The sequence below is a fragment of the Terrapene carolina genome, unplaced genomic scaffold, assembly GCF_002925995.2.
Source record: "Terrapene carolina triunguis isolate 2854851 unplaced genomic scaffold, T_m_triunguis-2.0 Scaffold88, whole genome shotgun sequence".
In the NCBI taxonomy this organism is placed as follows: domain Eukaryota; kingdom Metazoa; phylum Chordata; order Testudines; family Emydidae; genus Terrapene; species Terrapene triunguis.
The window spans coordinates 40,597,790-40,622,971 of NW_020664439.1; the positions used below are offsets into that span (position 1 = coordinate 40,597,790).

Here is a 25,182-nt window from a genome sequence, read left to right on the forward strand (position 1 = left end):
CCAGGCCCTCTCTGCTCCATTCCAGCCCCCAGTTGCATCCCCAGCTCCTGGCCCCATGCCTGGCTCCGCTCCTGACCCTGTACCAGGCCCCCAGCCTGGGCCACTGGCTGCGGCTCCATTCCCGGCATGGGGCTGAGGCTGGGGGCAAGGCCAGGAGTGAAGTAGCACCTGGCCGCGGGTCCCGCTGCCAGCCCCCACCGCAGCCTGGCTGTGGCTCCACTCCTGCCCCCACCCTCAGCTGCAGCCCCACTCCCAGCTGCGGTCCGAGCCTCAGCCCCTTTACCCCCATCCGCATCCACCCCCACACTCCAGCCATGGCCCCACTCCTGGCCACAGGGAGACAGGGGGGCGCGGACGGGAGAAGGGAGGGCGTGACCCTCAAAAGTTTGGGAACTGCTGTTTTAGTCAATTCATTGCATGAGTTCAGGGTGTGAAATGCAAGCAAAAATATTGCACCCTTTCTAATCCTTCACATATTCAACATCAGGACCGGCTCTAGGCACCAGCAAAGCAAGCATGTGCTTGGGGCGGCACATTTCCAGGGGCGGCATTCCGGCCATCCTTTTTTTTCGGGGCAGTTGCGCTCTCGGAGCTGCGCCACTTAGACGGGGCGAGGGCACTGCGCCCCCGTCCGCAGCAGGAAGGGGAAGCCCCAGCCCCGGGATGCTGAGCTGCCAGGGCCCAGCCACTACCTGAGGAGGAGAGGGCGAGTCCTGCCGGGGAGCCGGAGCTGTGCCACCTCATCTACCCACTGGCTGCTGCGCTGCCTTGTGCCACCCCTTATATCGGGGCTTCTCTGCACAGCCAGGCGAGGGAGGGGGTAAAGCCCCTGCAGGCGCTGGGAGAAGGTGACATCAGTCCCTCCGCTTCCAGCATGGCCTGCGAGCTCCAGCCCCACCTTAGCTTGGGTGGCAAATTTTTTGCTTGGGGCGGCAAAAAACCTAGAGCCGGCCCTGCTCAACATTGTGTCTCAACCTTGACCTGAAGGAACCTCTTTGAACCAGTCACCTTGGCTCTGGGCTAAGGCTGCAAAAAAGAAAGTCAATTAGAGCCAACTGTAGTGGAGTTTTTGTATTGTGAATATGCATGCACTAGGAAATGGAGTGAGGCCATCAAGCATACTTCACATAATCCACCAAACAGCCTTAACATGGTAACAGTTTACAGTCACTATATATGACCTGGGCTGGATGGGCATCATTCCAGAGAGGAGGAGGGTTCTATAAACTATTACCAATGCCTCTGAGCCATTCAAATCCCCATAATGTTGGCAAAGTAGAGGAATTTTTCACCCAGGTTTCTCTCAGTTGCCATGGGAGCACCTGCCCACCCTTCATCCTGAATGTGCATTTCCTCGGTCATGGAGAGGGATCCAGGTTCTGATTCAAGAGCATTTAAAACCACAAGCACAAAATAGTTTGATTTTTGTGACTTTTTGGCTTGTTGCTTCCTGCATTGGCCCACCTCAACCTGACCACATCCAACTCGCTAAACACAGCCGCGGTGCCTTTGCATAGCAGTCCAAATAATCTTGGCAGATGTAATAAGAAAAATCAAGATTTCCAAGCAGGATAAAAGTCCAATTGAAAATGAAAGCTTCTTAATGATGGAGAGTGAGTAACAGACAAAGATGAGTGATCAGAAACCAATGACGTTATACAATGTTGTCTGAAGTGTGGTACATACTGTGTATATATTTTATGGGAAAGCTTAATGGTTCTGCCAGCACATCCATAATCTATTTCCAGAAGCATTCACTGATGCCCATTGAAAAAATTCCAATTGATAAATTGCCAGAATCAGTTGCTCTCTTCACTTCGTGGGTACTATAAACATAAGAATGTTTTAAGCAGAAGTATTTTTAATATACCCAAAACATTCACAGAAGCAGCAATTCCCTCTTTGTTGCAGACAGCCACCTAGTAATTGGCATCCATTCGATGTTCAGTGCCATCTTGGGGCAGGTAACTGCCCTGTAAATTAACTATTAGGTAGCAGAGCCAGCAGTGACTGGGACTATATGGCCAGGGGTGAAGAAAGTCAGAGGAGAGGTAAACTGAAAATATGGAGTCTTCATCTATGGTGGGCTGTTGAAACTGGAGCTTCTTAATCTCGTTTAAATTCCGAGTAGCTGAAAATCTTTTCCTTTTAAATCCCATCAGCTTGACAGCTATGTTAAAAAAAAATGCTTTTTTCCTGACAACTTGATTACCATATGAAGCACTAAAGGACAGCACTTCTAATCTTTCCATTTAGCAGGGAAACTTAATATTTACCATATTTCATGACATTTCCAAGGTCAATATAACAGCATATTTTCTCCTTAGAACTGTTAAAATGATTAATGTAGTGTTTTCAGTCTGAAACAAAATTTCAATTTTAAGATGCCAGATCAAATTCAACTCAGTTACACTGGTTTAAATCCAGAACTACTCCACTGAGAGCTGGATTTGGTTAGCTGTTTGCCTCACTGAAGTGAAGAGCATTAGGTTTGATCCTACCTCATCAAGGACCTTTGCCATTGATTTCAGTGGGAGCAGGGACAATGTTAAAGAAAAACGTATATTTAAACTTGCTCACCTTACCCAGTTACAACTGCAGTGTGGGCCTTTGACAGTGAAAAGAGTATTTGGCTACTGCCCAGAATTGTTGCTTGTTCTCATCCAAGCAGGAAGCTAGAAACTTGAGCAGTAGCCCAGGCACAATACCCTCATCGATCTCTCCATTATTCCAGCTACAAGAATTAACAATAAAGAGTGCAACCAAAGTCAGAGACATCAAAGAACCTTGGCTTACGTGCACACCTCCCCACTCTTAGTCATTCCCTTGACGCCTGAGAGAGAGGGGTAAGCTAATGGCCCTATCTTATATTCTTCCTAGTCCATTCTGGTTAGTGACCTATAATAGAAGATCAGAAATCTATACAAATGTCATGGTAATGTGGCATTGTAACACAGTCAGGGCACTGTTGTACTAGAACAGTCACCCAGCACAATCATTTTGCCTGTACAGGTAGGCCCTACGGACTTGATTCTCCTCTCACACCAATGTTAATCTGGAGTAACTTCAGATAAGTCAGTGGCATTTACCTCCCTAGGCAAGACTAGTGAGCAGAATCAGGCCCCAAGACAAGATGTAGAATCAAGCCACCAGCTGTCAACTCTGGGGCCCAGCCCCAGAAAACCTCTTCACCCCACTATGGAGATTCCAATTTCCCAGAAGCCCCTTCCTTAATTTTTTTCCCACTCCTCCCTTCCTTGCTTTCTCCCATTAGTTCCAGTCCTCTTTTTTCTACCTCTGTGCCTCATTTTTGCTTTCCATCCATTGTTTTAGCAGATCTAGAGGTCTCGGGTTAACTGAGGGTTTTCAGTTTTCGTTGCCAAGAGCTAGTTCTGCTGTGTGGTCTCCCAGTGTCCTCAGACAGCACCTCCTGCTGGTTGCTCTCTGCACATTTCCATTCCATGAGGTCACCAGGCGTAGTCCCATCCCTTGAGCCCAGGCCAGGACAACTGCACCTACTTAATGAGCAGCCTTGATTCTACAAAGAGTAGGACTCTTTTCACCCTTTCCTCAGTGAAGCGACAGGAAGCAAAAATCTTCCTTTTCCCCCTTTCTTTAGAAGGGAGAACGTGTTTCTTAGCTCTGCATCTCCTGGCTTTTTGTGGTTTTAATCATATGCTGATTGTTTTAATTTATGTGAGCTGTATGCCATAGTAGCTTCCCATCTGCCTCTTGATGTCATTCAGGGTAGCTCAATAAAGAGTTACATGGAGTGGGACCCGTCTGTGCAGGAGATTGCCTCTCTCTCTGTGCACTCTGCAGACAGGTGATATCAGCTGGGTCTCACACCCTGCATTTTAATGCTGGCGAATGGATGGCAGGTCATTTTCTGTCATGGAGCATCCTAAACACATCCACAAATACATGGATTTTTGATCTTGTGTTTTATAAGTAACTCTACCTGAACATAATTAATTACTCCCAAATAACCCATCATTGCCAAATCACCACAAAGATAAATCACTAGTGGGCATCTGAGACAGAATCAAGTTAACTATTTGCAATACTGATTGTTGAATTGATATTGGGTATTAACTTTTTTATAGGATGATTTCACTTAACATCCCGCTACATGTCCGACATCGCCAAGTTATGACAAACATCAATTACGTTTTCTGTAGAGTTCCACTGTTTTACAGTCCTGATTAAATTCCACTTGCAAGGCCTATGAAACAATCTAGCAGTGCTGTAACTGGTGGCTGAGGCCCTGCAGCACCGTGCAAGGAAAATATCCCTACTAGTTTGTGTCTGTCTCCTGCAGGACACAGTGCAGTTATTGTTTGTGTTCTTTCATGGTCAAATAGTTCAGATCAATGGGAGGATGTTCCCGCATTGCACGTGACTGGCAAAATATCAATGTGCATTGAAAACTGCTACTCTGCAACACACTTCTGAAGAAGCCAGTCCCACATACAATCTTAGAGTAGCATAGATGGTCAGATGAACTGAATGAAGTATTCTCAGTATAAGGGGAAGATTTTCCACAGTGCTTGAGAATTTCAATTAAGTCCTTTATGATATAAGTAATAAATTATTTGACTGATGACCTTGACCCCACTCAAAACAAAAAAACAAGGGCCTCAGCTAACAGTTCTGAGCTGTCATTTAACATGGCACTCTTACTATTATCTTTTTCCTCTGCCCAATATTGTAAATTCATACGGTATAGAGAGATTCTCTGCACAGAGGCTCCCCGTACTCTTGTGCTTTTAGTTTATTCTGGGCACAAACTCATCTCTGAATCTTCCTCTAGGTTGGCAACCAGGAACTGACAACTGTCTCTGACCTATGATGAATTTTTTAATGTCTGTTTTTCAGTTTGCCCTCTGAAATCAGGGGAAAATTCATTAACTTCCTTAACAACATCCCTGTGAGTTAATGTTTATAAACAGATTGAAAGATGAAGGACTCGATTCACCTGTGCCCCAGGAAACATTCTCCTCTCCTAGGCAGGCCAGAGAATTGGCAGCTTCCAGGAAGCCTTCACTTGAATCAAGCCTCCTCTTTGTCAGACTCAGGGCTTGAGCCAGAGTCATTACTTCTGTAGTCTGTCAGACTCATGCACATTTCCCAGTGTTCTTAAATAGTGCAGCTTGGAAAGCAAAACATGCTTTGTTTTAATAGTCCAAATCCCACTTGCTTCTTGTCTTTATGTGCATCACAATATATTCTCTCAGAGCCGGATCCTCTGGTCCTTACACGTGAAGCAAAACTCCCACTGAAGCCATGAAGCTGCAGGATCAGCATCTTACAAGTTTATTTGTTTAACAGGTTTCTCCGGGCTTACAGGAAAGAGGAGGACTACAGACAAACACTCCATTGCTAGGTTTCATCTTTACAAAAAGGAAGTTTAGAGAGGAAGGAAGTTAAGTTAACTAAAAGAAAAGCAACACCCTTTCCTGCCAGGCTGGTAGTTGTGGCTGTAGACACTTTTACAGAGGACACTGAATGAAAGTGTCTCTTAAAAAATATATGAGAATTGTTAATTTCTTTGCTGTGTTGGCATACTGTCGAAATAATTGCTAACTCTGGCAAACTAACACCAGAATGATATATATCTGTATGGATACATTTGGGCCAACATTTCAAATGTAAGTCTCTAGAGCAGGGGTGGGCAAAGTTTTTGGCCCGAGGGCCACACTGGGGTTGCAAAACTGTATGGAGGGCTGGGTAGGGAAGGCTGTGCCTCCCGAAACAGCCTGGCTCCTGCCCCCATCCACCCCCTCCCATTTCCCGCCCCCGACTGCCCCCCTCAGAACCCCTGACCCATCCAACCCCCCTCGCTCCTTGTCCCCTAACCATCCCCTCCCGGGACCCCCCCGCCCGTACCCCACCCCCCTGCTCCCAGTCCCCTGACTGCCCTGACCCCTATCCACACCCCGGCCCCCTGAGGCCCCACGCCTATCCAACCCCCTGTTCCCCATCCCCTGACCCCTATCCACACCCCTGCCCCCTGAGACATCCATGCTTATCCAACCCCCCCATACACACACGTTCCCCGTCCCCTGACCGCCCCCTAGAACCTCTGCCCCATTCAACCGCCCCCTGACTTCCCCCCGCCCCTTATCCAACCCCCAAGCCCTGGCCCCCTTATCATGCTGCTCAGAGCAGCATGTCTGGCCGCCGTGCTGGAGCGCGCAGCCCCGCCGCCCAGAGTACTGACTGCACAACGGCGGGGAGGGGGGACAGCGGGGGAGGAGCCACAGCGGGGGAGGGGCCAGGGGCTAGCCTCCCCAGCCGGGAGCTCAAGGGTCAGGAAGGACGGTCCCGTGGACCGTAGTTTGCCCACCTCTGCTCTAGAGTTAGGCACTTAGGTCTATATTTAGGGCACCTAACATTCCTAGTGGCCCAATATCAAGAGTTGCTGAGCGCCAGCTGCTCCCATTCACTTCAGCTTTGCTATCATAGTCTGAAAATGTTAGCCTCGCATTCTAGGGAATTTAATGTATTCAATTTACAGCTTATATAAAAGCCAGATGCAACACAGGGCAGTAGATCCAATCCTGGGGTCTTTACTCACATGCATAGACTCACTGACTACAACAGAACTACTTCAGTAACTAAGGTTTTCAGGATCCTGATCCACAAATCCTGGCTATGAGCCCAGAAATCAGCTTTTTTTAAGTGACATTTTTCATCCTGTTAAATCTTTGTTTCAGCCAGTATCAGTGAAGGAGCCAAGACTTGACTAATTTCTACAGCGCATTGAAAAATCATATGAAAAAATAGCAGACACAAGATTTTCACTAAAGGGTTCCAGAATCAAGCCAAATAACTTGTTGCTGAACCAGACAATATCTTTTAGAAAGACTTACAATCTTGATTTAGCGATTGTGTGCAATGGAGAATCTACCACATTCCTTGGCAAGATGTTCCAATGATTCATTACCCTTATTGTTAAATATTTGTGCCTTATTCCCAGTTTGAGTTTGTCTTGCTTCAACTTCCAGCCATTAGATCAGGGGTCGGCAACCTTTCAGAAGTGGTGTGCGGAGTCTTCATTTATTCACTCTAATTTAAGGTGTCGCGTGCCAGTAATACATTTTAACATTTTTAGAACATCTCTTTCTATAAGTCTCTAATATATAACTAAACTATTGTTGTATGTAAAGTAAATAAGGTTTTTAAAATGTTTAAGAAGCTTCATTTAAAATTAAATTAAAATGCAGAGCCCCCCGGACCGGTGGCCAGGACTTGAGCTGATTTTCAGTGGCACTCACGCTGTTCGTGTGCCACCTTTGGCACGCGTGCCATAGGTTGCCTACGCCTGCATTAGATCTTGTTATGCTACAGGAAAGATGGTCAGTTGACTTGTTAATAACTTCACTGTGGTTTCACTAGTGCTGTGTGAAACCAGTGAATGTTCTTCCACAAACATTTAACTCAAGTTTTTTTATTTTTTTGTCATTTGGTTTTAGGTGACTTGTGCCTCTCAGGTTTAGCTTTTCTACAAAATTCAGGAAAATCACTACCTTCATAATCACTATATTCAGATTTCAAACTTTAAAATTTCTACATAATTTCTGCTTAGAATTGAGTTCACTTTCACTGATAGTTTTCCAGTTTTCCACACAAAAAACTGGAAAAGTGTCAAGTGTTCAGAAAAACTAAAGCCCGAGTTCCAGATAGTTCTACCTCCTGTTGAGAGTATTTTGAATAGCTCTTTAACATTCCAGGCACCGGGGACAGAGTTCCAATGGAATAGGAATGCTTCTAATGGTGTTCTACTACCATTATTACCAGTATCAGCCATCAGTGAAAGTGTTAAGCAGCCAGAGAGAAATCAGCCAAAAAACCCTCACCTGTTTGTGTAAGTGCACATGTTCCAATCCCTGATAAGGTCCCCTAAACTGTGAGAAAGTATTTTTTGTTGAAAGTAGGAGAAAGATATGAGATGCTGTGAAATTGTTGCAGCTTGTGAATGATGTAGTCAATGTTATGAAAAAAAAATCTTTGCCTAGTAGAGAATAAGGGCGTTGCTGCATTGTCTGCAGTGCTGTGTGCTAGAAGACGGCAGTGTGAAGCCTTCAGGGAGATGCAGCTGGAAAAACCTATCATATGATGGACTCTTTCTAAAAAAGATAAACTAGCTACATGCTCCAAGTGTATTTTATTTTGTAAAACGTTTCTCCCCCACCTCCCTTTCATATTATCATAGTTCCCCCCCTGCCAGTGGGTTGGAAAAAGCTATTTTCCAGAGCTCCTCATCTAAACTAAATATCCACCCCCGAACATAAAAGGGAGGGAGAGGAAATCCCACGCTAAACATGTGCTTTGCACCCTAACTGTCCCCAATGGGTACAAATTTGATCCATCACTTTTCTTGGTCTGTTTTCAGACTTAGTAAGAGAGCCCTGCATTGATTCACATTTGGAAGGTTATATCTGCAGCTATAAGGGCTAGAACATTCCATTTAAAAAAATTGAAGGGGTGAGAGCCTCTGGCTCCCTCCTGACGAGTAGGATCAGCAGCCCAGAGGAAGCAGCCTGGGAACAAGGGAGCCAGCAGTAGCTGTGTGAGAGCTGGATACTTGGGAACGGTTGGCAAACAAGGGTCTGCATGGATGGATTTGAACAAGATAGAAGGACTGAGGATCCAGGATCGGCAATGCCCATCAGTGTGTGACTGCCTCTGGAAGAGGCGGGGCCTAGAGTATCCTTGGCACTAGCTCCAACTTCTGCCTTGCCCTTATGGGCTGGGTTAGGAGCTGCTGGTTTGTCTTTTGTTTGTAACATTAAGTTATTGTGACCAGAGCAATTGCACGGTTTAATTTTGGGCAACCCCAATAAAGCAATCCTTTGTTATTGCGACTGAGTGCTGGTGGGAACGCCACCCCCCCTCACCCCCCAAGGGCTAGAGCTAGTCATCAGAGCATCTGCAACAATTGGCTCGGCATGTGTAGTATACCCAGCATGCTACCAAACATCTAGGGACTGGTGTCCCACAGCACTCACAGCCACAATTTGCAGTGGGGTTAGTTACAATGCTACTTCATTTTTCTGATGGAGGCTAAGGGCAGACAACCCATGGCAGTAGGTCTCAGAGCTCAAGTCAGCTGACTTGGGCTTGCACTACGGGGCTAAAAATAACACTGTAGATGTTCCTGTTTGGACTGGAGAAACCCAGCAATCCCAGGGGAGGAGTCTCGTAGCCCAGGCTCCAGCCCGAGTCCAAACTTCTACACTGCTATTTTTAGCCCAAAAGCCTGAGTCAGTTGACCCAGGCTCAGAGACTCACTGCCATGATTTTTTCATTTTTGCTGTACAGATGTACCCTAAGGGTAAGAGAAGTACAGTGCCACACAGCAAGGCAGTATCAGCAAAGTTTGTAGAGCATTAGTTCATAAAGGTATAGGCTGGAACGTTCAAATCTTAGGTCACTCAGGGGTGTGAATATTCCACCCCCTGAGCAACATAAGTTATGCCGACATAAGTGCTATTGTGCACAGTGCTGTTGGTGGGAGAGCTTCTCCCTCCAACATAGAGTCTTCACCACAAATGCTGTAAGCGTAGACATGCCCTTAGAGTATGCAAGTTGAAACACTGTTTTATCAGATCAATTGAAGTTGGAGCAGTTTAGAGCATTGTGCCATCTGAAATTTTTCGACCACCACAAGGCCATATCAAACCTGATGTTGCTTTAGTTTGGGCCATTACAAAATTGGGTTAGTCTTAAAACTTGAGAACCTAATACTTGGGACTATCTCAAATCCTCAGATATTTAAAGTTAAGATTACTCATTTAATTTTCTTCAGACTTGTCTCTCTCTCGTTGAGACTTAAAAATCATAACATATCTAGGGCCCTGATTCAGCAAAGCACTTTGGAACAGGCTTAAGCATTTTCCTGAATCATGGCCTGAGACTGTATGTACTGTACTTCTCCTATTTAAAGCTTCATAAAAAGCATCAATTTGTACTGTATTTGATAATTAAAGTTCTAATTTCCTAACATCTGAATGCATGATTTCACAAGATTGATATTGCATTATTTTTAGTTATGTTTGCATGGAATCCCTATTACACTGACACTGAAATTGTTATAATTCTATAAATCCCCTAGTTATAACTTCATGAATAAACCTCATAAAGCTGACTATTCTGATCACGCAGCCTAAGCAATTGGCAACACACAAAAAACATTCACATACCATTAAAATTCTGGACTTGGCCCTAAAATTTTTTTCAATTCATGCATCCTAAAACTCTATTTACCATGATTGCATCCTGATGTTGTTGGATTTGGATTTAAATCAAAAGCCCTTCTGCTCACCTCTGTCTCTTTACCTTCCCATTCTATCAGTGATTTAAACAGACATTTGATTTTTCTATTCTGTTTGCTGCTATTTTTAGCAGCTAATAATTAACACCATAGGGAGCATGATGTCACTGCACTTCGTGCTTATGTAGCTCTAGAAAGACAGAACCAGACAGAAGCAGCTGTCACCATAGTGGGGTTGCTCATTATCCCAGTGTTAGGGAGCGACAGTGCTACAGCCAAGTTCAAAAGACTGAATTAGAGAATAATCTATAAGATACTAAATAAATCACAAGAATTTCTCTTTTTAAAAATTTATCTGCAGCCAAGTTCTGAAAAATTATAACTGGCCATTCAGGCTACTGAATTCTGCTTATAGGATTAATAACAATGCAAATGATCCTTTTGGCTGTTGAGTGTCTTATGTGAAATGGGGGTGGTCACCTGTTGAATTCTCCTTGGACAAGTAACCACATCACAAAATAAACCCACCACCACAACTAGCCCCAACTGATATCTTTGTTGGTGTTCTCAGCAGTGTCTCCAAGGACTGAATCTGACCTGTCCTTGCCAGGGCCGGCTCCAGGCACCAGCCCACCAAGCCTGTGCTTGGGGCGGCGCCTGGAGGGGGGCGGTGCGGCGGGGCGCTCCGGCCCGAGAGCGGGGCCCTGGCCGGGCTCGCCGCCCTCCCCCCGGCACTCTGGCCGCCGGGGGCTCTCCGCCCTCCCCCCAGCGCTCTGGCCGCCGGGGAGAGCGGAGAGCCCCGGCCGGGCTCTCCACCCTCCCCCCGGCGCTCTGGCCGGTCGGGGACTGCGGGCCCACAGCCGGGCTCGGCACCCTCCCCTGCCGCAATGGGCGGGGGTTGGCCGGTGGCTTTTTTGCCTAGGGCGGCAAAAAAGCCAGAGCCGGCCCTGGTCCTTGCATTCACAGAAGCAGGGTTTCTGCAGGGCCTGGTTCAGGCATTTGGGTGGGGGCCAAAAGGCAGTGTGTGTGTAAGCTTGCTCTGTTGTAGCCTATGCAGGCTTGCAGCACCTGTTGTGTGAATAGAAGACTGCAATCTCCTGGGCTGTCAGTCTGGAACGCTAAAGTGAAACTAAACCAATTAGCGTTACTGAGTTGTTGATTCCTCAAAAATTTGGACACATTCATTTGAAAAGATAGGTAGGAAAAAACCTGGAGTATAACACAGCTTCCTCCTAACAGGACAACCTGATTAATGTATGGGTCATCCCTCCTTAAGGTCATGTTTGAGAAAGTAGTTTGTCTGCACGTAGCATCACTTACTTCTTCCATTACAACTTCTCAATTCCCTTGACCATTACAATCTCCTCAAAACCATTAAAGCTTGGCACAGCTACAACCTTTAATATTCTTCACGCCCAGGCATTCCTAGCCTTGAAAACCTCTTCTCACTTTTAACTTAAAAAAAATAGTTAAAGCTTCCAAACACACAGTTCTGTAGTGACCCTGATGATTGGGCTTGTGTATCATTTCCCTCTGATAGATAGAATCAGAACTGTTCAACTGTTTATCGTCACCCCTGAATTGCTAACAGCTAATGGATATTTGCTTTTAGCTCAAGTTTTAGGCCTTTGGATCAGCGAGTCCAGAGTTCTATCTCCACCACTTCTGTGAAGTTCCCAATGATCACAGTGACAACTGTGGAGGCTAGTAACAACTGTAGAGTCCTAGTTGGCCACATATTTCCTACCATCATCTCTCACAAAACACATGTAGGTTTTGGTGACTTGCCCCCACTTTCAGACAACCTTTGAGGAAACTCTGTGGCCCACACTTTAAATGGGTCCAGCCACCATTTCCTTGGCCTATCATTCCTTGTCTTCCCTGCTTCTCTTTGATGTAGCCTTCTCTAGAATGACCTCCCCTTCTCATTGATAATCCATTTCCCTCTGTTTGTTGCCTTTCTCCAACAGCAGCTGCTTCTGTTGCACTGCTCATGTAATTACATCTCTGTTCATCATATCTTCCATATGTGGCAGTCAATTTCATATTTTAAAATATTTTATTAATTTCTCCTCTGCCACCTTGAGGGTTCAGCTTTTACAGCTATAACAGAGTCCACTCACCACTAGGTGCCCCCTCATAGCAAGGAGCAGCATCTCCTCTCTTTTGTAGGGCTAGCATCCCCTGCCCGCTATCACTCCAGCGCTGTGGTGGTTTCTCTACTAGTAACTCAAACTGCCAGCTAGGTCACTTTCTGAAATCCACCCCCTTCAAGGTCACAACTGTCCAAACTGAAAAGTCCCCAAAGTGTCTTAATACAAAAGAAATCTTTCTGCCCTCTCTGGGACTGTTCCTCAGCCTGTATCCCCTCACACTGGAGCCGTAGAGGAATCCAGTCCCACCCATGACTCTAGGTTCCAGTCCAGGGGCCAAACAGAACAGCTGGATCTGCACCCCTTTACCTGTGCTGCAGTTTTTCCTAGGCCACTTCCTACCACAAGGCTTCATACTTCCCCTCTGGGTCCTCCAATCTCTTCCCTGGTTAGTCAAATCTTCCCCAGACCTCCCTGCCTGGAGTCTTTTCTCTGAACTTCCTTTCCTATTCTGACTCTCCTTTCAATTTTTTCCCCAGCTGAACTCTATCAGTGCTTAAACCTGCCTCCTTTTATTCAGGAATCACCTGATTCTTCTCAGGTGGGGCCCAGCCTGTAATCAGGATTAGCTTTGCCCCAGGCTCTCCAGACCAGTGGTTCTCAACCAGGGTACGCAGAAGTCTTCCAGAGGATACATCAACTCATATAAATATTTGCCTAGTTTTACAATAGGCTACATAAAATGCACTAGTGAAGTTGGAAAACTTTCATACAATGACTTGTTTATACTGCTCTCTGTACTATACACTGAAATGTAAGTACAATATTTATATTCCAATTGATTTACTTTATAATTATATGGTAAAAATGAGAAGCAATTTTTCAGTAATAGTTTGCTGTGACACTTTTGTATTTTTATGTCTGATTTTGTAAGCAAGTAGTTTTTAAGTGAGATGAAACTTGGGAGTATGCAAGACAAATAAGACTCCTGAAAGGGGTACAGTAGCGTGGAAAGGTTGAGAGCCACTGACCTAGGCCACAGGGCAAGCTACTCTGTTATAATGGTCATAAGCTTCAACAGCGCTCACAGCAAGCTGCCCTTTGTGCCTGCCAAAGAAGCCTTTTTCATCTGTGTTCTCCATTATGGGAATTGCTGAATGTTTAATAAACAACCTCTTCCAGTTAACACTGGAACAGCGTCTCTGTTATATTAGTCAATATGACATTCAGGTGAGATTCCAGAACTCTTCAATTAATTGACTACCCCATAAAGTCAATGGAAAGACTGATGACTTCACGGGGAACTGTATCAGATCTGTAGCCTCCAAGCACAATGGCTATTAGTGCTTCTGAAGGGTTGGGTTTAAGCTGCAAAGTTTAGGTCCAGATCTGAACTCTTCCAATGTTTGGAGGTTTGCAGATTGGGAATTTTGATTTGGACTCATCTCTAGTCTAAAGGCTGGATAGATTCAGTGAAACACAATACAACCCCAAACTTCTTCTACGATTTTCAAACCAAGTTTGTCATGATCTTTTGCCTCCGCTACTCTTGATAAATGGTAAGGCTGACCAAATGTAAAGGAAAAGTCAGTTCGTGAAAATATGGAGAATATTGCACTTACCGAGTTGTGAATTTGGGGGAAGACATGATTTAGAATAGTTTTAGATCATTATTTTAACTTAAGAGGAAAAATGGTCTCCAGGATATTCCCCATGATGATTATATTTGGCAGAGAGGAAGAGAGAAAATAGGAGAAGAAGGAGGGAAGAAGAAGGTAATTGAATACAGAGGCTTTCTAACTCTAGGTCATTGGTCGAAATCTAGTTCAGCTGGTAAGTGACTGAAAGTTACTGCCACATGATGGCATCTGAAATAAGTTAGTGGATCTTGAATCCAGTTCCTAGGTGTATACCTCACATACAGAAACAAAAGCTATCACAACTGGCACTATCATCCCTGCTAGCAAATCAGGGAAGCTAAAGACTGAATAGGAAAAGAAACTGAGCTACTTGCTCAGGCCCCACTGAAGTCAATGGGAGTTTTGCCATTCTCTTTAGTGAGGTCAGAATTTCATCTATGGTCCTTGGAATTCATAGCTGAGGCAGTGTGGGGAAGGGTACACTACTGTAGTGTTCCTGAACTATGGTAGATAAACAGAGGACTTCAATCTCCAAGGTGTCAATCTGGCACTTTTCATGTGCACTGAGGTCTTTTTTTTTTTTTTTTTTTTTTAAATAATAAATAAAGTATATATAAGCAGCAAAGAGTCCTGTGGCACCTTATAGACTAACAGACGTATAGGAGCATGAGCTTTCATGGGTGAATACATGCATCCGAAGAAGTGGGTATTCACCCACGAAAGCTTATGCTCCTATACTTCTGTTAGTCTATAAGGTATCACAGGACTCTTTGCTGCTTTTAAAGATCCAGACTAACACAGCTACCCCTTGAATACTTAAAGTATATATGCTTTCTTTACATTCTGGTTTGTGCCAGTATAAAGTATATATGATTTAGATATACTTAAGCGTACACACACATGCTTACAATATAATACATACGATGTTACTGACAAACGTGTATGAAAATTGTGATAGATTCCACAGTAGATGATCTTCTGTACATAATTAATAAAAATGAGCCAAAGGCACAAAATATCCATATATTGACAATCTACTCTCTCTCTATTTTTTGTTTTAAATAAAGTTATTGCCTTGAGAACCTGGAAATATGCACAAATAGCTGACCTGAACTATTCATGGGGAAAGGGTTTAGTTCACATGAAATCTATATTTTTAGTTCACGTGAAACCTTGCAATTTGTTCATTCTAAACTTTCAGAAAGTAAACTCGCCAGGCAACAACCTACAGAGGGACGTTACGTATCTCCTTAGGATCTCAGGGCTTAAAATAGTGCACAATCCCTCTAAGCCCAATTTCAAGATGAAAAGGTTTCTTTCAACTATCAAAGGTGATGTCCCCTAGAGAGTCATGCTGTGCTTCTCTTGCCCACTCCTTTGAGAAGCTATATCATGAAACCTCCTATCAGTCACATGAAAAATAACAAATACTCCCCAAAGCTGTATTGACGTCAAAGAGCAAATTTTAAAGGGTCTGTCTAGCATAGCTGAAAGGCTTGCTACAAGCCACGATGTAGGAGCACCCACATCAGACAAGTACAGAAGAATAGCTGGCACCAAAAATAAAGGGAAGAACACAGTAGTAGGCCTAGGGGTGTGGAAGCATGCTGCTTACCAAGGCTCCTGCTTAGGGAACGTGTTTGGAATTATTATAGTCTATGCTCTCTTCACAGTCAACAAGGGCATCAAAACAGGGCTGAAAGGGCATGAAAGTACAAATTAAACACTCAACAATGGTGTATTTATTATAATTTGTATTAATTTTGGCATAAAAAGAGAATTTAGCTGTTTTAAAAAATATAGATTTTTTTTTTTTTTTAAAAAGAGGATTAATTCAGTGTTCATGGGAGACTGAAGTCCTTGATCCACAGAACAGGCACACGTGGGCCAGCTCAGGCCATCTATCCTTCCTTCAACTGACCTGCCAGTGTGCCTCAAGAGTACAGCTGAGTGTGCAGCATGTGTATGTATGGGAAATCTGTGACTATTTATCTGAATTTAAAAATGCATTTTAATTCATCTACCATTTCATGATCACTCTCTGCAAATGTTTGAGTGGTCCAGTGGACCCAATAATTCCTTTCTTTATGTATTTAAAGAATTTTTTGTTATTCGTTTTTATCTTCTTAGAATTTGAAGAGCAATTCTCTATCTAGCCTTCCTGATTCTCATAATATTTTTTTTTTCTGTTTAACATAATTTCAGTTCCTTTCTTTTGGCTTCACTAGGATTGAATTTCATTCTGAAAGGATGCCTATTTGGCTTCAATGACCTCTTGAGGCTTTCCATTTAACCATGCTGACTTTTGTCTTGCCTTCCTGCTTCTTCTCCTGTTCAAGGGTATACATACATAATGTAATTCAGTTATGCCATGCTTACGTTGCTGAGTCTAAGGATTTTAAATTCCTCTTTTTAAAAATTTATTTATTTGTTTTAGGGTCATTTTTTAGTAGCTCCTTCATTTAAAAAAAAAATAATTTGAAATTATTTGGTCTGCTCTACTCAACACATGGGAGTGAGAAGATAGTCCTGCTTACAAGTTCATATACTCTTTGGTCTTTCCACTGAGGCTACCTTCAAGGTTGTCAGTGAAACAGCACCTGCTTACAACAGAGCTTAATTTGAACCAAAGAAGTAAATGAAACCTAATATGCCATCTAGTCCATCCTCCTGCCAGTGCACGATTGATTGCTCCTTACAGTATATTATGCACTTTGTCCTACCTAGTTTTAAATGTCCCAAGCAATTGGGCTTTCATTATTTCTTGAGAGATTAAATCAGTCTAACAGTTCTCTGCATCAGGAGGATTTTTTTTCTGATATTCAGACTAAATTTTCCTTATTTAAATTTCATCCCATTGCTCCTAATGATATTTTTGGATGATAAAATAAGACTCCTGTGACTGGGCCACAGGCCTGGTGTGAATTCTAGCATGAGGCCAACCTGAGTTGCACTGTGTCAGCTGCAGATCAGGTGGTCTCTTTTTTTCTTCTGCCACAGTAGTTAGACTATCACCCTTATTTTAAATTTTGCACATAGTAGAACCAGCTCACATTTATTTGCCTACTGACAGTACAGGCTGAATTTGGTCATATATAAATGCTGAATCACTCACTAGAAGGAGGACCATTCTTCTTAATATCTTTACTTTACAGCAAATATGGATAAAATTAGGATGACTGGAGATGAAAGTTACCAGAAAGGCTCTCAAAGGAAGTAATGCTGTCCCTTTCATCGTGAAATGAACTAATGCACTTCTCTCTCCCCATTTCGCCCAGAGAACAGGTTTCCCATTGATACCAAGTTACACCAAATGGGGGCACATTTTGCATGGGTTGATTTAATGGACAGAAGTTGATTCAAGGCTAGGAAGGTGAAAAATACATAAGGTAAAATTCCAGTTAACAGATTTGTGCTGAAGTTTAAATTCACTAAAATATGAGAAATAGTAATGAGTTTAGTTATAACTTTTATGTAGGAGGCAACGGCATCTGTGCATACAGTGGGTTAGACGAGTATGAGGAAAACTCTTTGCTTGGGGATATTTGTCTTTGCAGGACTAGACTGCACCTAAAAAAATTGTGTGTGAGAGAGGGAGCGTGGTGTGTTCTGTTCATATAATCAAGTTCTGAATGTGTATGTATGCATCTCATATTTCAAAAATGCCTTGTCGGATTACCTTCAAATTTTCCACAGCAACAAAATCTCATCTGGAAGGATACCTGAGAAAGATCAACATTAATGTGTCAATAATTCATATTTGCCAGAGGGTAGAATTAATATTGAGAGAAATATAAGAATATATAAACCAATCTTTAAGCTCAGAAGCAAGGCACACAAGGAGCTTGGTTCAGGTTGACACTTCCCTCCAGAATAATTACCATGCAAAAGCATAGCACTGTCTGGAAAGAGAGCAGCCAGTCCTGAGGAAGTGGTAGGGAGATGCTCATTTGGACATAAGAGGGGTACAGACAAAACAAGAACCTAATTTTTTATCCAAAGCCCCAGTTGCAACAGTGAATGAGTTTGGAAAATATACAATGGATGTGAGAGTCAAACTAACATATCTCTCTTCGGAGATACTGGGGTGTGCTCTGTGTTGGGTGAGGGTGCGGTGCCTGGTGCTATAACCAGTCAAGCATAGCAAAGAAACATGAAAAGTGTAACAGTGCTGTGATCCAACAGGGAAGTGATAAGTGCCTGGAAATCAGGCTGGATCTCAGACATGTTGGTCAAAAGGACAAACCAGGGAGAAGCTCTCTGCAAATGCAAGACGTGGTGTTTTTGCACTGTAACAAACCCATATGGAGGTTAGCTATTAGAACTGGATGAAAAATGCCATTTTTTGTGAGAGAGATACGGAATTGTTTTTGTTAAAATTTTCTGCAATTTTTTTTTTTTGTGGGGGATGGCAATGAAGAAACAGAAGTGAATAATTGAAGTTTTGAAATCTATCAGTAAATAAAAAAAAATTAAATAAACTAAAAATTTTACTAAAATGTTTTTTGTTTGAGAAAAACAAAATTTCATCCATGTTGATGAAAACCCATTTTTTTCATTGCAATTGCTTTTCAACTAAAACATCTGACAAGCTTTCACAGAAGGGTGACCAGACAGCAAATGTGAAAAGTTGGGGGTGGGGGTTAATAGGAGCCTATATAAGAAAAAGACCCAAAAATCAGGACTGTCCCTATAAAATCGAGACATCTGGTCACCCTATTTCACATGCACATATTATTTCTTTCTATTTTTACCTCTTCTGATTTCTTAATACATTTTGTTGAACTACAACAAAGGTGATTCTATACTGTTGTCTGGGTACTGGGTTTCTCATACAGACCAATCCAAAGCAGAGAAATAACCTTCCAGCTCTAAGAACAGGTAATGAAGGAAGAGATTCTGGAACCTATGCCACTTGGGATAGTTTGTCACAAATACAAGGTGTGTTGCGGTCAAAGAGCTGTGGACTTCCTAATGCCTATGGAAGACAAATAAGCTGGCCAAAACATATGGGAAATTTGAGGGAGAATGGGTATCTTTTAGGAATGGTGGGGTGGGAGGAGAGAGCTGTTTCAAAATTAGGCTTATAACACTAGCCATGGAGTTGCCTTTGCAGTGACACTGCATGGTATATACATGCAGTGTCTCTTTCCTTGTGTTTCTGCACCCTATTACTATGGTTTACCACAGTTTTGCTTAAGCCAGAAGGATCACACTTTTATCACCACATATTCTGCACATTGCTTCCCCCTCTCTCCTTTTCCCCCCAAGGTGTTTTGTTTTTGTTTTTCTGTGGTTTTTCTTTTTTTTTTAAACAGCATCTCAGTCTGTTTAGAGCTTCATCCCTTCCACAGACTAAGATCTCTTAAATCCCACAGCTCTTTTAGCGCTTCATCTGTGAAGGCCCCATCTGAACCTAAAGTTTTCCAAGTGCCCCTAGCACGTCCACAGATGAAAACCTACTGGTAAGAATGAGGCAAAGATTAGAGAGGAAAATGAGACGATAAGGGGCTGGCAGATGTTATATATCCATTCCTATTACAATACTTGATACCCATAGAACCATTAACTGACGACAGTAGTAGACTCAAACTTCCTATGTTTTTCAACCACTAGAGGGGAACAGAGAACCACCCTGGGTTAAGAGGGATACATGAACTTGAGGCAGCAGCATGTTTCAGTGCATAGGACCCAGGACTATTCAGGGACTTCCATCAACTCACTGCATGACTTTGAGCACGTCAATGAACCTGTCCGTACCCCATTTTCTCCATCTGTAATTTGGGAATAAAGATTCCTACACACTTTTGTAAAATGCTTGAACTCTATGGGTGAAAATCCCTAAATCAATGTTGAGTATTATTCCTTTGTTATTACTCACCGCCACAATACAGATATTAGTCTCCCATACACAAACTAGCTATCAGTTCAATCCCTTCCTGCAATTTGTTGCTCTTTGTTAAATGCATCTTCCAAAGTTTGAACATATTCATATCCTATTTCTAAGAACACTCTGCCTGCCGTCATTGGAGTCCTCCTACCACTCCTCGATGGGGAAGGTATTGATGGATTTCCCTTTCTGAGATACAGGTTCTGAAACAACACCTACAAATCTTTCTCAAAAGGATTTTGAATAGGAATTCTTTTAAAGGATTTTCAGGTTTATCTGTTGTGCACCCTGAAGGAAATACAGGCTTGATCATCTTGAAACCTTTATGCACAAAAACGGTGCTAAAAATGCATGTGGGAGGCTGAGTGCACTATGTATGTGATCCCTCCCCTCTTGAAATGGTAACACTGGTGAGGGGCACAGGTAGCGGAGGTGAGTAGAGAGCACCGTGGTGTAATGTCCCCTGTTTGGAATCAGACAAACACACACAACCCGGGAGGTCCCAACAAATAGACCTTTACTGTAGTTTACTCAGAGATCACAGTGGACGAACCTTATCTGGATCCAACCTGCACTTCCTAGTGTGGAGTGCTACCAAGTCTCTTAAAGTCACAGTCCACTACAATAACCATACATGGGTAGAAAAAAGGGAGAGAAAGGTCACAAGAGTGACCCTATACATGACAGCTGGTAGCAACCCAGTGGGGAAAAGACACAAACACTGGGTAACCAGGCTTCCACCACTATGGAGCAGATGGCGGTATCTGACAGGGAGGTCAAAAAGATGCAAACAGCTGCCGAAACAATTCCCAGCTCCACAGCAGACAGCCTACAGAGGAGAGACAGGGAGTCTGCCAAGCTGAGCATGTACAAATGTATCCGCCTGAAGACACAAACATCTAAGGCAAAAATACACAGGGCAGGTCACTCACAGCATCCAACATAGTAGATACACACACATTCAGACATAACCAAGCCCCAGGCCAGTTCAAGACAGGAAGGGGAGTAGAGAAGTCTTGTGTGTGCTAAACAGGTCCTGACTGGCTGCTCTTGGAATCCCTGGAATATCTATCTATCCATCTTCTTATTTAGGCATTATACCATGCTTATCAGTGTGGTACCTGAGTGCCTACTCTGATTACTCATGCTTCTAGGACAAGTACTCTGTGTGGGTGGCTGTGCAGGGATTTTGCAGAAATCCTCAGACAGAATAAGGACGGATTAACACTGTGAAACAGTGAAATGAGACAGATTTGGGCCCAATGTGTTTTTTAAAATGTCTTCATTTGTATTACAAACAGCACCATGTGAGCCAATACCAGAAATTCAAATCTATATCACTTTTGAATTTTAGGGAGATTTGGTTTCAATTCCCCAGACCAAACTCACCCTTATAGTTCTGGTTCTAGGTTGGATCCAAAACCAGAAGGAGCCTATTATTGAGTTCAGGTTCAGACCTGGCTGAACTCTTATGGGAAGAGTTTGGCCTCAAATGGCAAAATAATAATTCAAAATATTTTGGTGCTGTTGAATCAGAACCTTTGCCCTGGTTCAACCTCAAACCCAAATCTCAAAGTCTAGCCTTAACTTAATCTCTATCTGGATGTCACCATCACCTCCTCACCCTCTTTCTGTTATTAAGACTGAAATAAAGTTCCAAATGGATCAATTACCATTTTAAGCTGAAAAGCTCTACAGTTATTCAGCCAATTGTTTCAAATATCTCCTGTCTTTCTCTAAGAACAGAAATATCATTGTCAGTTCCGTAAGATTTCACTTCTCTCTTGACAGTTCCGCAGCACCTCTGAGATGACTTTTAATCTTTTTTTTTTAACCTGTCTTTTAAAAAGACAAATAAATAGAATCCTGCCTCCCAACAACATACCTTTGTGCCTAAAATGAGAAGACATAAGCACTGAAGATTTCTCCTACTATCAGTTTCAGATAAAGCCTTTGATGAGAGAAATGTTATCTCTGAAACAGCTCTTTCAACAAAACATTGGTGCAGCATATCTGGTTTAAAATAAGGAAAATCCCTTTTTAGAAAAGGACCTCAACTAAAACTCCAGATCCAAATCTCAGGCCACAATCTGAACTTCCTGGGTTGGATTCTCTGTTCCAGTAAGGGACAAAAAGCAGCCTTAAATCTGATTTCCTTAGGCATGGAACATTCTTCATTGACCAGTAAATCGTCATTGGAGAATTTTCCACACCTAAGGAAATCCTTTGGCAGTGTAAGACTACTATAATAGCTCCTATGCTAACGCTGTCCTCTGTCCTCTCAGCATAGGGTGAGTGCCCAAAGAGGAACATAGCCAGAGTGCCAAATGCAAGAATCTCCATCCACCCATAGTGGACAATTTTTGCATAACTTGGCTGCAGGGGAAGTTTCTTTCTAACCTCTGTCAGGTAGTGGTTGACTTACACTCTGGAAGAAAAAAAAGGTTTATAGCACTTTTTTTTAAACCTATCTACAGAGATACCAAGGGTTGGCTGTCCTTAAGAGTGAGATTTAGGGCCCCAAAGAGTGAGACTTTCCAGGTGTTGTGTTAAGTCATTGCTTAAGACAGGGATTCTCATCTTTGGTCCATGGAGACATCCAATAGTCCAGGTTCTTAATCCAACCAGCACTTAATAGCTTGTTTTAAAATGTACACTTCTTAATATTGCATATGAAACACTTAAATGTCCTAATTCATACTAAAGTCTAGGGCACCTGAGAATTCTATATGCAATGCAAACCAGTGGATTTAAATACCTGTAAAAACAATTATTTGCTGGTTGGAACAAAAACCTGGATGGTTGGAGATCCCTGAGGACATGAATTTGTGGTTTAAATTTTGAACTGTATTTTGCAGAACCCGCAAACTTTTGATCAAGTTCTGCTTATTTTTTTGGGTGAACTCATATATATTTTTTTGACCATCAAGTAGTCACAAACACAACTTCCTCCCCCTTCCCCGTGTAGCCTCCTTTCTCCTCTTGTGCGTGCATAGAATGCAGGCCTGTAGTCTCCATGATTACCACAGTACACTAGCTTGGAAATCGGCTTTCCAAGCTCTAAGCCTCATGCCGCAGGACCCAGATGTATTGTTGTCTCTTGCAGGGTCTGAGTAAAAATATTTTAAATCTTTATATATTTACTCCAAATGAGTGAGATAAGCTTAGGAATGTGTGCGAGAGTGAGATAGCATGCTAATGAGTGAGTCTCACACCCAATGAGTGAGCCTTGACATGTCTGTATCTAATACTATTTTTATGATGATGTTCTCACCCCTGGGCTGAGGCAGGACCAAGTATACATAGACCATCCCTGACAGATGTTTGTCTAACCTGTCATTTAAAACCTCCAGTGGCGGGGACTCTACAGCCTCCCTCAGTAACCTACTTCAGTGCTTAATTGTCCTTATAGTTAGAAACTTTTCCCTAATATCTAACCTAAATCTCCCTTGCTGCAGATTAAGCTGATTACTTTTTGTCCTACCTTTAGTGAACATGGAGAACAACTGATCACCATCCACCTCCTCATAAAAGCCTTTAACATATTTGAAGACTTATTAGGTTTGCCTTCAATCTTTTCTCAAGACTAAACATGCCCAGTTTTTTTTTTTTTTAAACCTTTCCTCATCCCAACTTTAAAAGCAGCGGAGTGGAAGCCTTTACTTTCAGCTGTCATAATAGTGAAATAGCAAAGAGAAGCAGAAACCTCCACTTGCAACAGTAAGATTTTTTTCATAGACAGCTTCAGCAAAATTATCTTTCCCACTTTCCAACCAATACTCAAGCAGTCTCAAAAAGTACATGTGTGAAAGTCAGCACTCTGCTGAATGGATCAAAAGATTCAAGGATCATTAGTTAAAACTTCAGAGACTTTAAAAAGAGATTTTTGTTTGTGTGCTGCAGGGCACGTGAAGAATTAATGCTGAAAGTTTCATTCACTACACTCAGAACGAGGGCTGGGCAATATTTTTCACCCAAAACTTTTTGTGACAAAAAACAAACAAACAAACAAAAAACAGATAAAAACAAAAACAAAGCAGATTCAGTGACACCGCAACATTTCAAAAATTTGTGTCAATTTTACTACATTGGTCATGTTGGGGGGGAAAAAATTAAGTCCAAACATTACATTTTGACATTTCAAAATGAAACATTTCAATTTGAAATGAGTTTTTGTTTTGAAATATCCTTCAATTTTATTTAAAAAAAAAAAAATTAAATTAGTTTCAGATTCACCCAAAATATTTTTTTTTGGTGTTTTTAATGTTTTCTGAACAGCCAGCAAACTGAAATATCAGTGGTTCACACAGCTTTATTAAGAACAATGCTGACTCTTCCATATTACTTTAAAGTTATTAATAATATAATTATTTCTGTTGCAACCATTCATGCTCCTGTGTTCCTTGCTATTGCACCACAACACAGCACTTTGCAGGCCCATTTTTTGCTGAATTTGAACAAGTGGAGCCTAAAATTTAGCTAGATCCAAGTTTTACGATAGAATAATATTGAATTTCTATAGATGAGTTCTGAGTGACACCGAGCATGCAATTTTAAGATGACTGCTGTTTACATAAGCCTTCTTGGAATTACTTGGAATTATGAGCAGACTTTTTATATTAAGAATTGTAATGCATTCAAACATTGCAATCACCTAACAGATTTAAATCTGCATTTCTTGGTGTTGAGCTTCATCTCTGAAGAACTGAGCCTCTGAATGCCTGTGGCCACCTCATAAACAAAGCCAAATATCAAGAAGCTGATTTGGAAAATCGGTGCACAGAATCAGTACACTTCTCATAAATACTCCTCCTCCTTCTGGAAGCCCTTAGAGCATATTTTTTCTTTCTTTGTGTGTTGTAGAGGGTTGTATACAATTACAGCACCCTGTACATAAAAAAAGAAATGATCTGTATAAGATATTGCATAAGTGTATACAAAATTAGGTGCAGTCTGCAAGCTGGCAAATTAGCGCTTGATGCTCAAAAGATTGTACATCAATGTAATTTAATTTCTGTGTGTATGTATGTATATATTTCTATAAATCTGCTTTATTTAGCTGTACATTCATGACCTTGAAGCTCAGGATACACCACTTTTATTCTATTCAGTAGCCTCACACATGGATATCTAAAGTCATTATAGAAGAAAAATCCAGTCTGTAGGGGGGAAAAGGACCTCAACTGCTCAGTTTCTAAATTAAGCTACAAGCGAAGATAAAAATAGCTTTTCAGCCTGGAGATGCTACACTGCCTGAATTTAAATGGCCTGTTTCTTGCC

The 25,182-nt window shown here is 42.4% G+C and overlaps 1 protein-coding gene across 2 annotated transcripts in view; it reads right to left on the bottom strand.

The window, feature by feature from the left end:
• Positions 1-25,182, bottom strand: part of GNB4 (G protein subunit beta 4) — a 118,536-nt gene that overhangs the window by 68,278 nt on the left and 25,076 nt on the right. Inside the window, exons 2-3 of one of the 2 annotated variants that reach the window (XM_026650057.1) lie at positions 17,692-17,734; positions 15,628-15,708 (exon numbers count right to left, since the gene is read on the bottom strand). The exons of the other annotated variant lie outside the window; for it this stretch is intronic. The gene's annotated coding sequence lies outside the window, so the exon portion shown is untranslated. The remainder of the gene's footprint in view (positions 1-15,627; positions 15,709-17,691; positions 17,735-25,182) is intronic. 2 annotated transcript variants of the gene reach the window in all.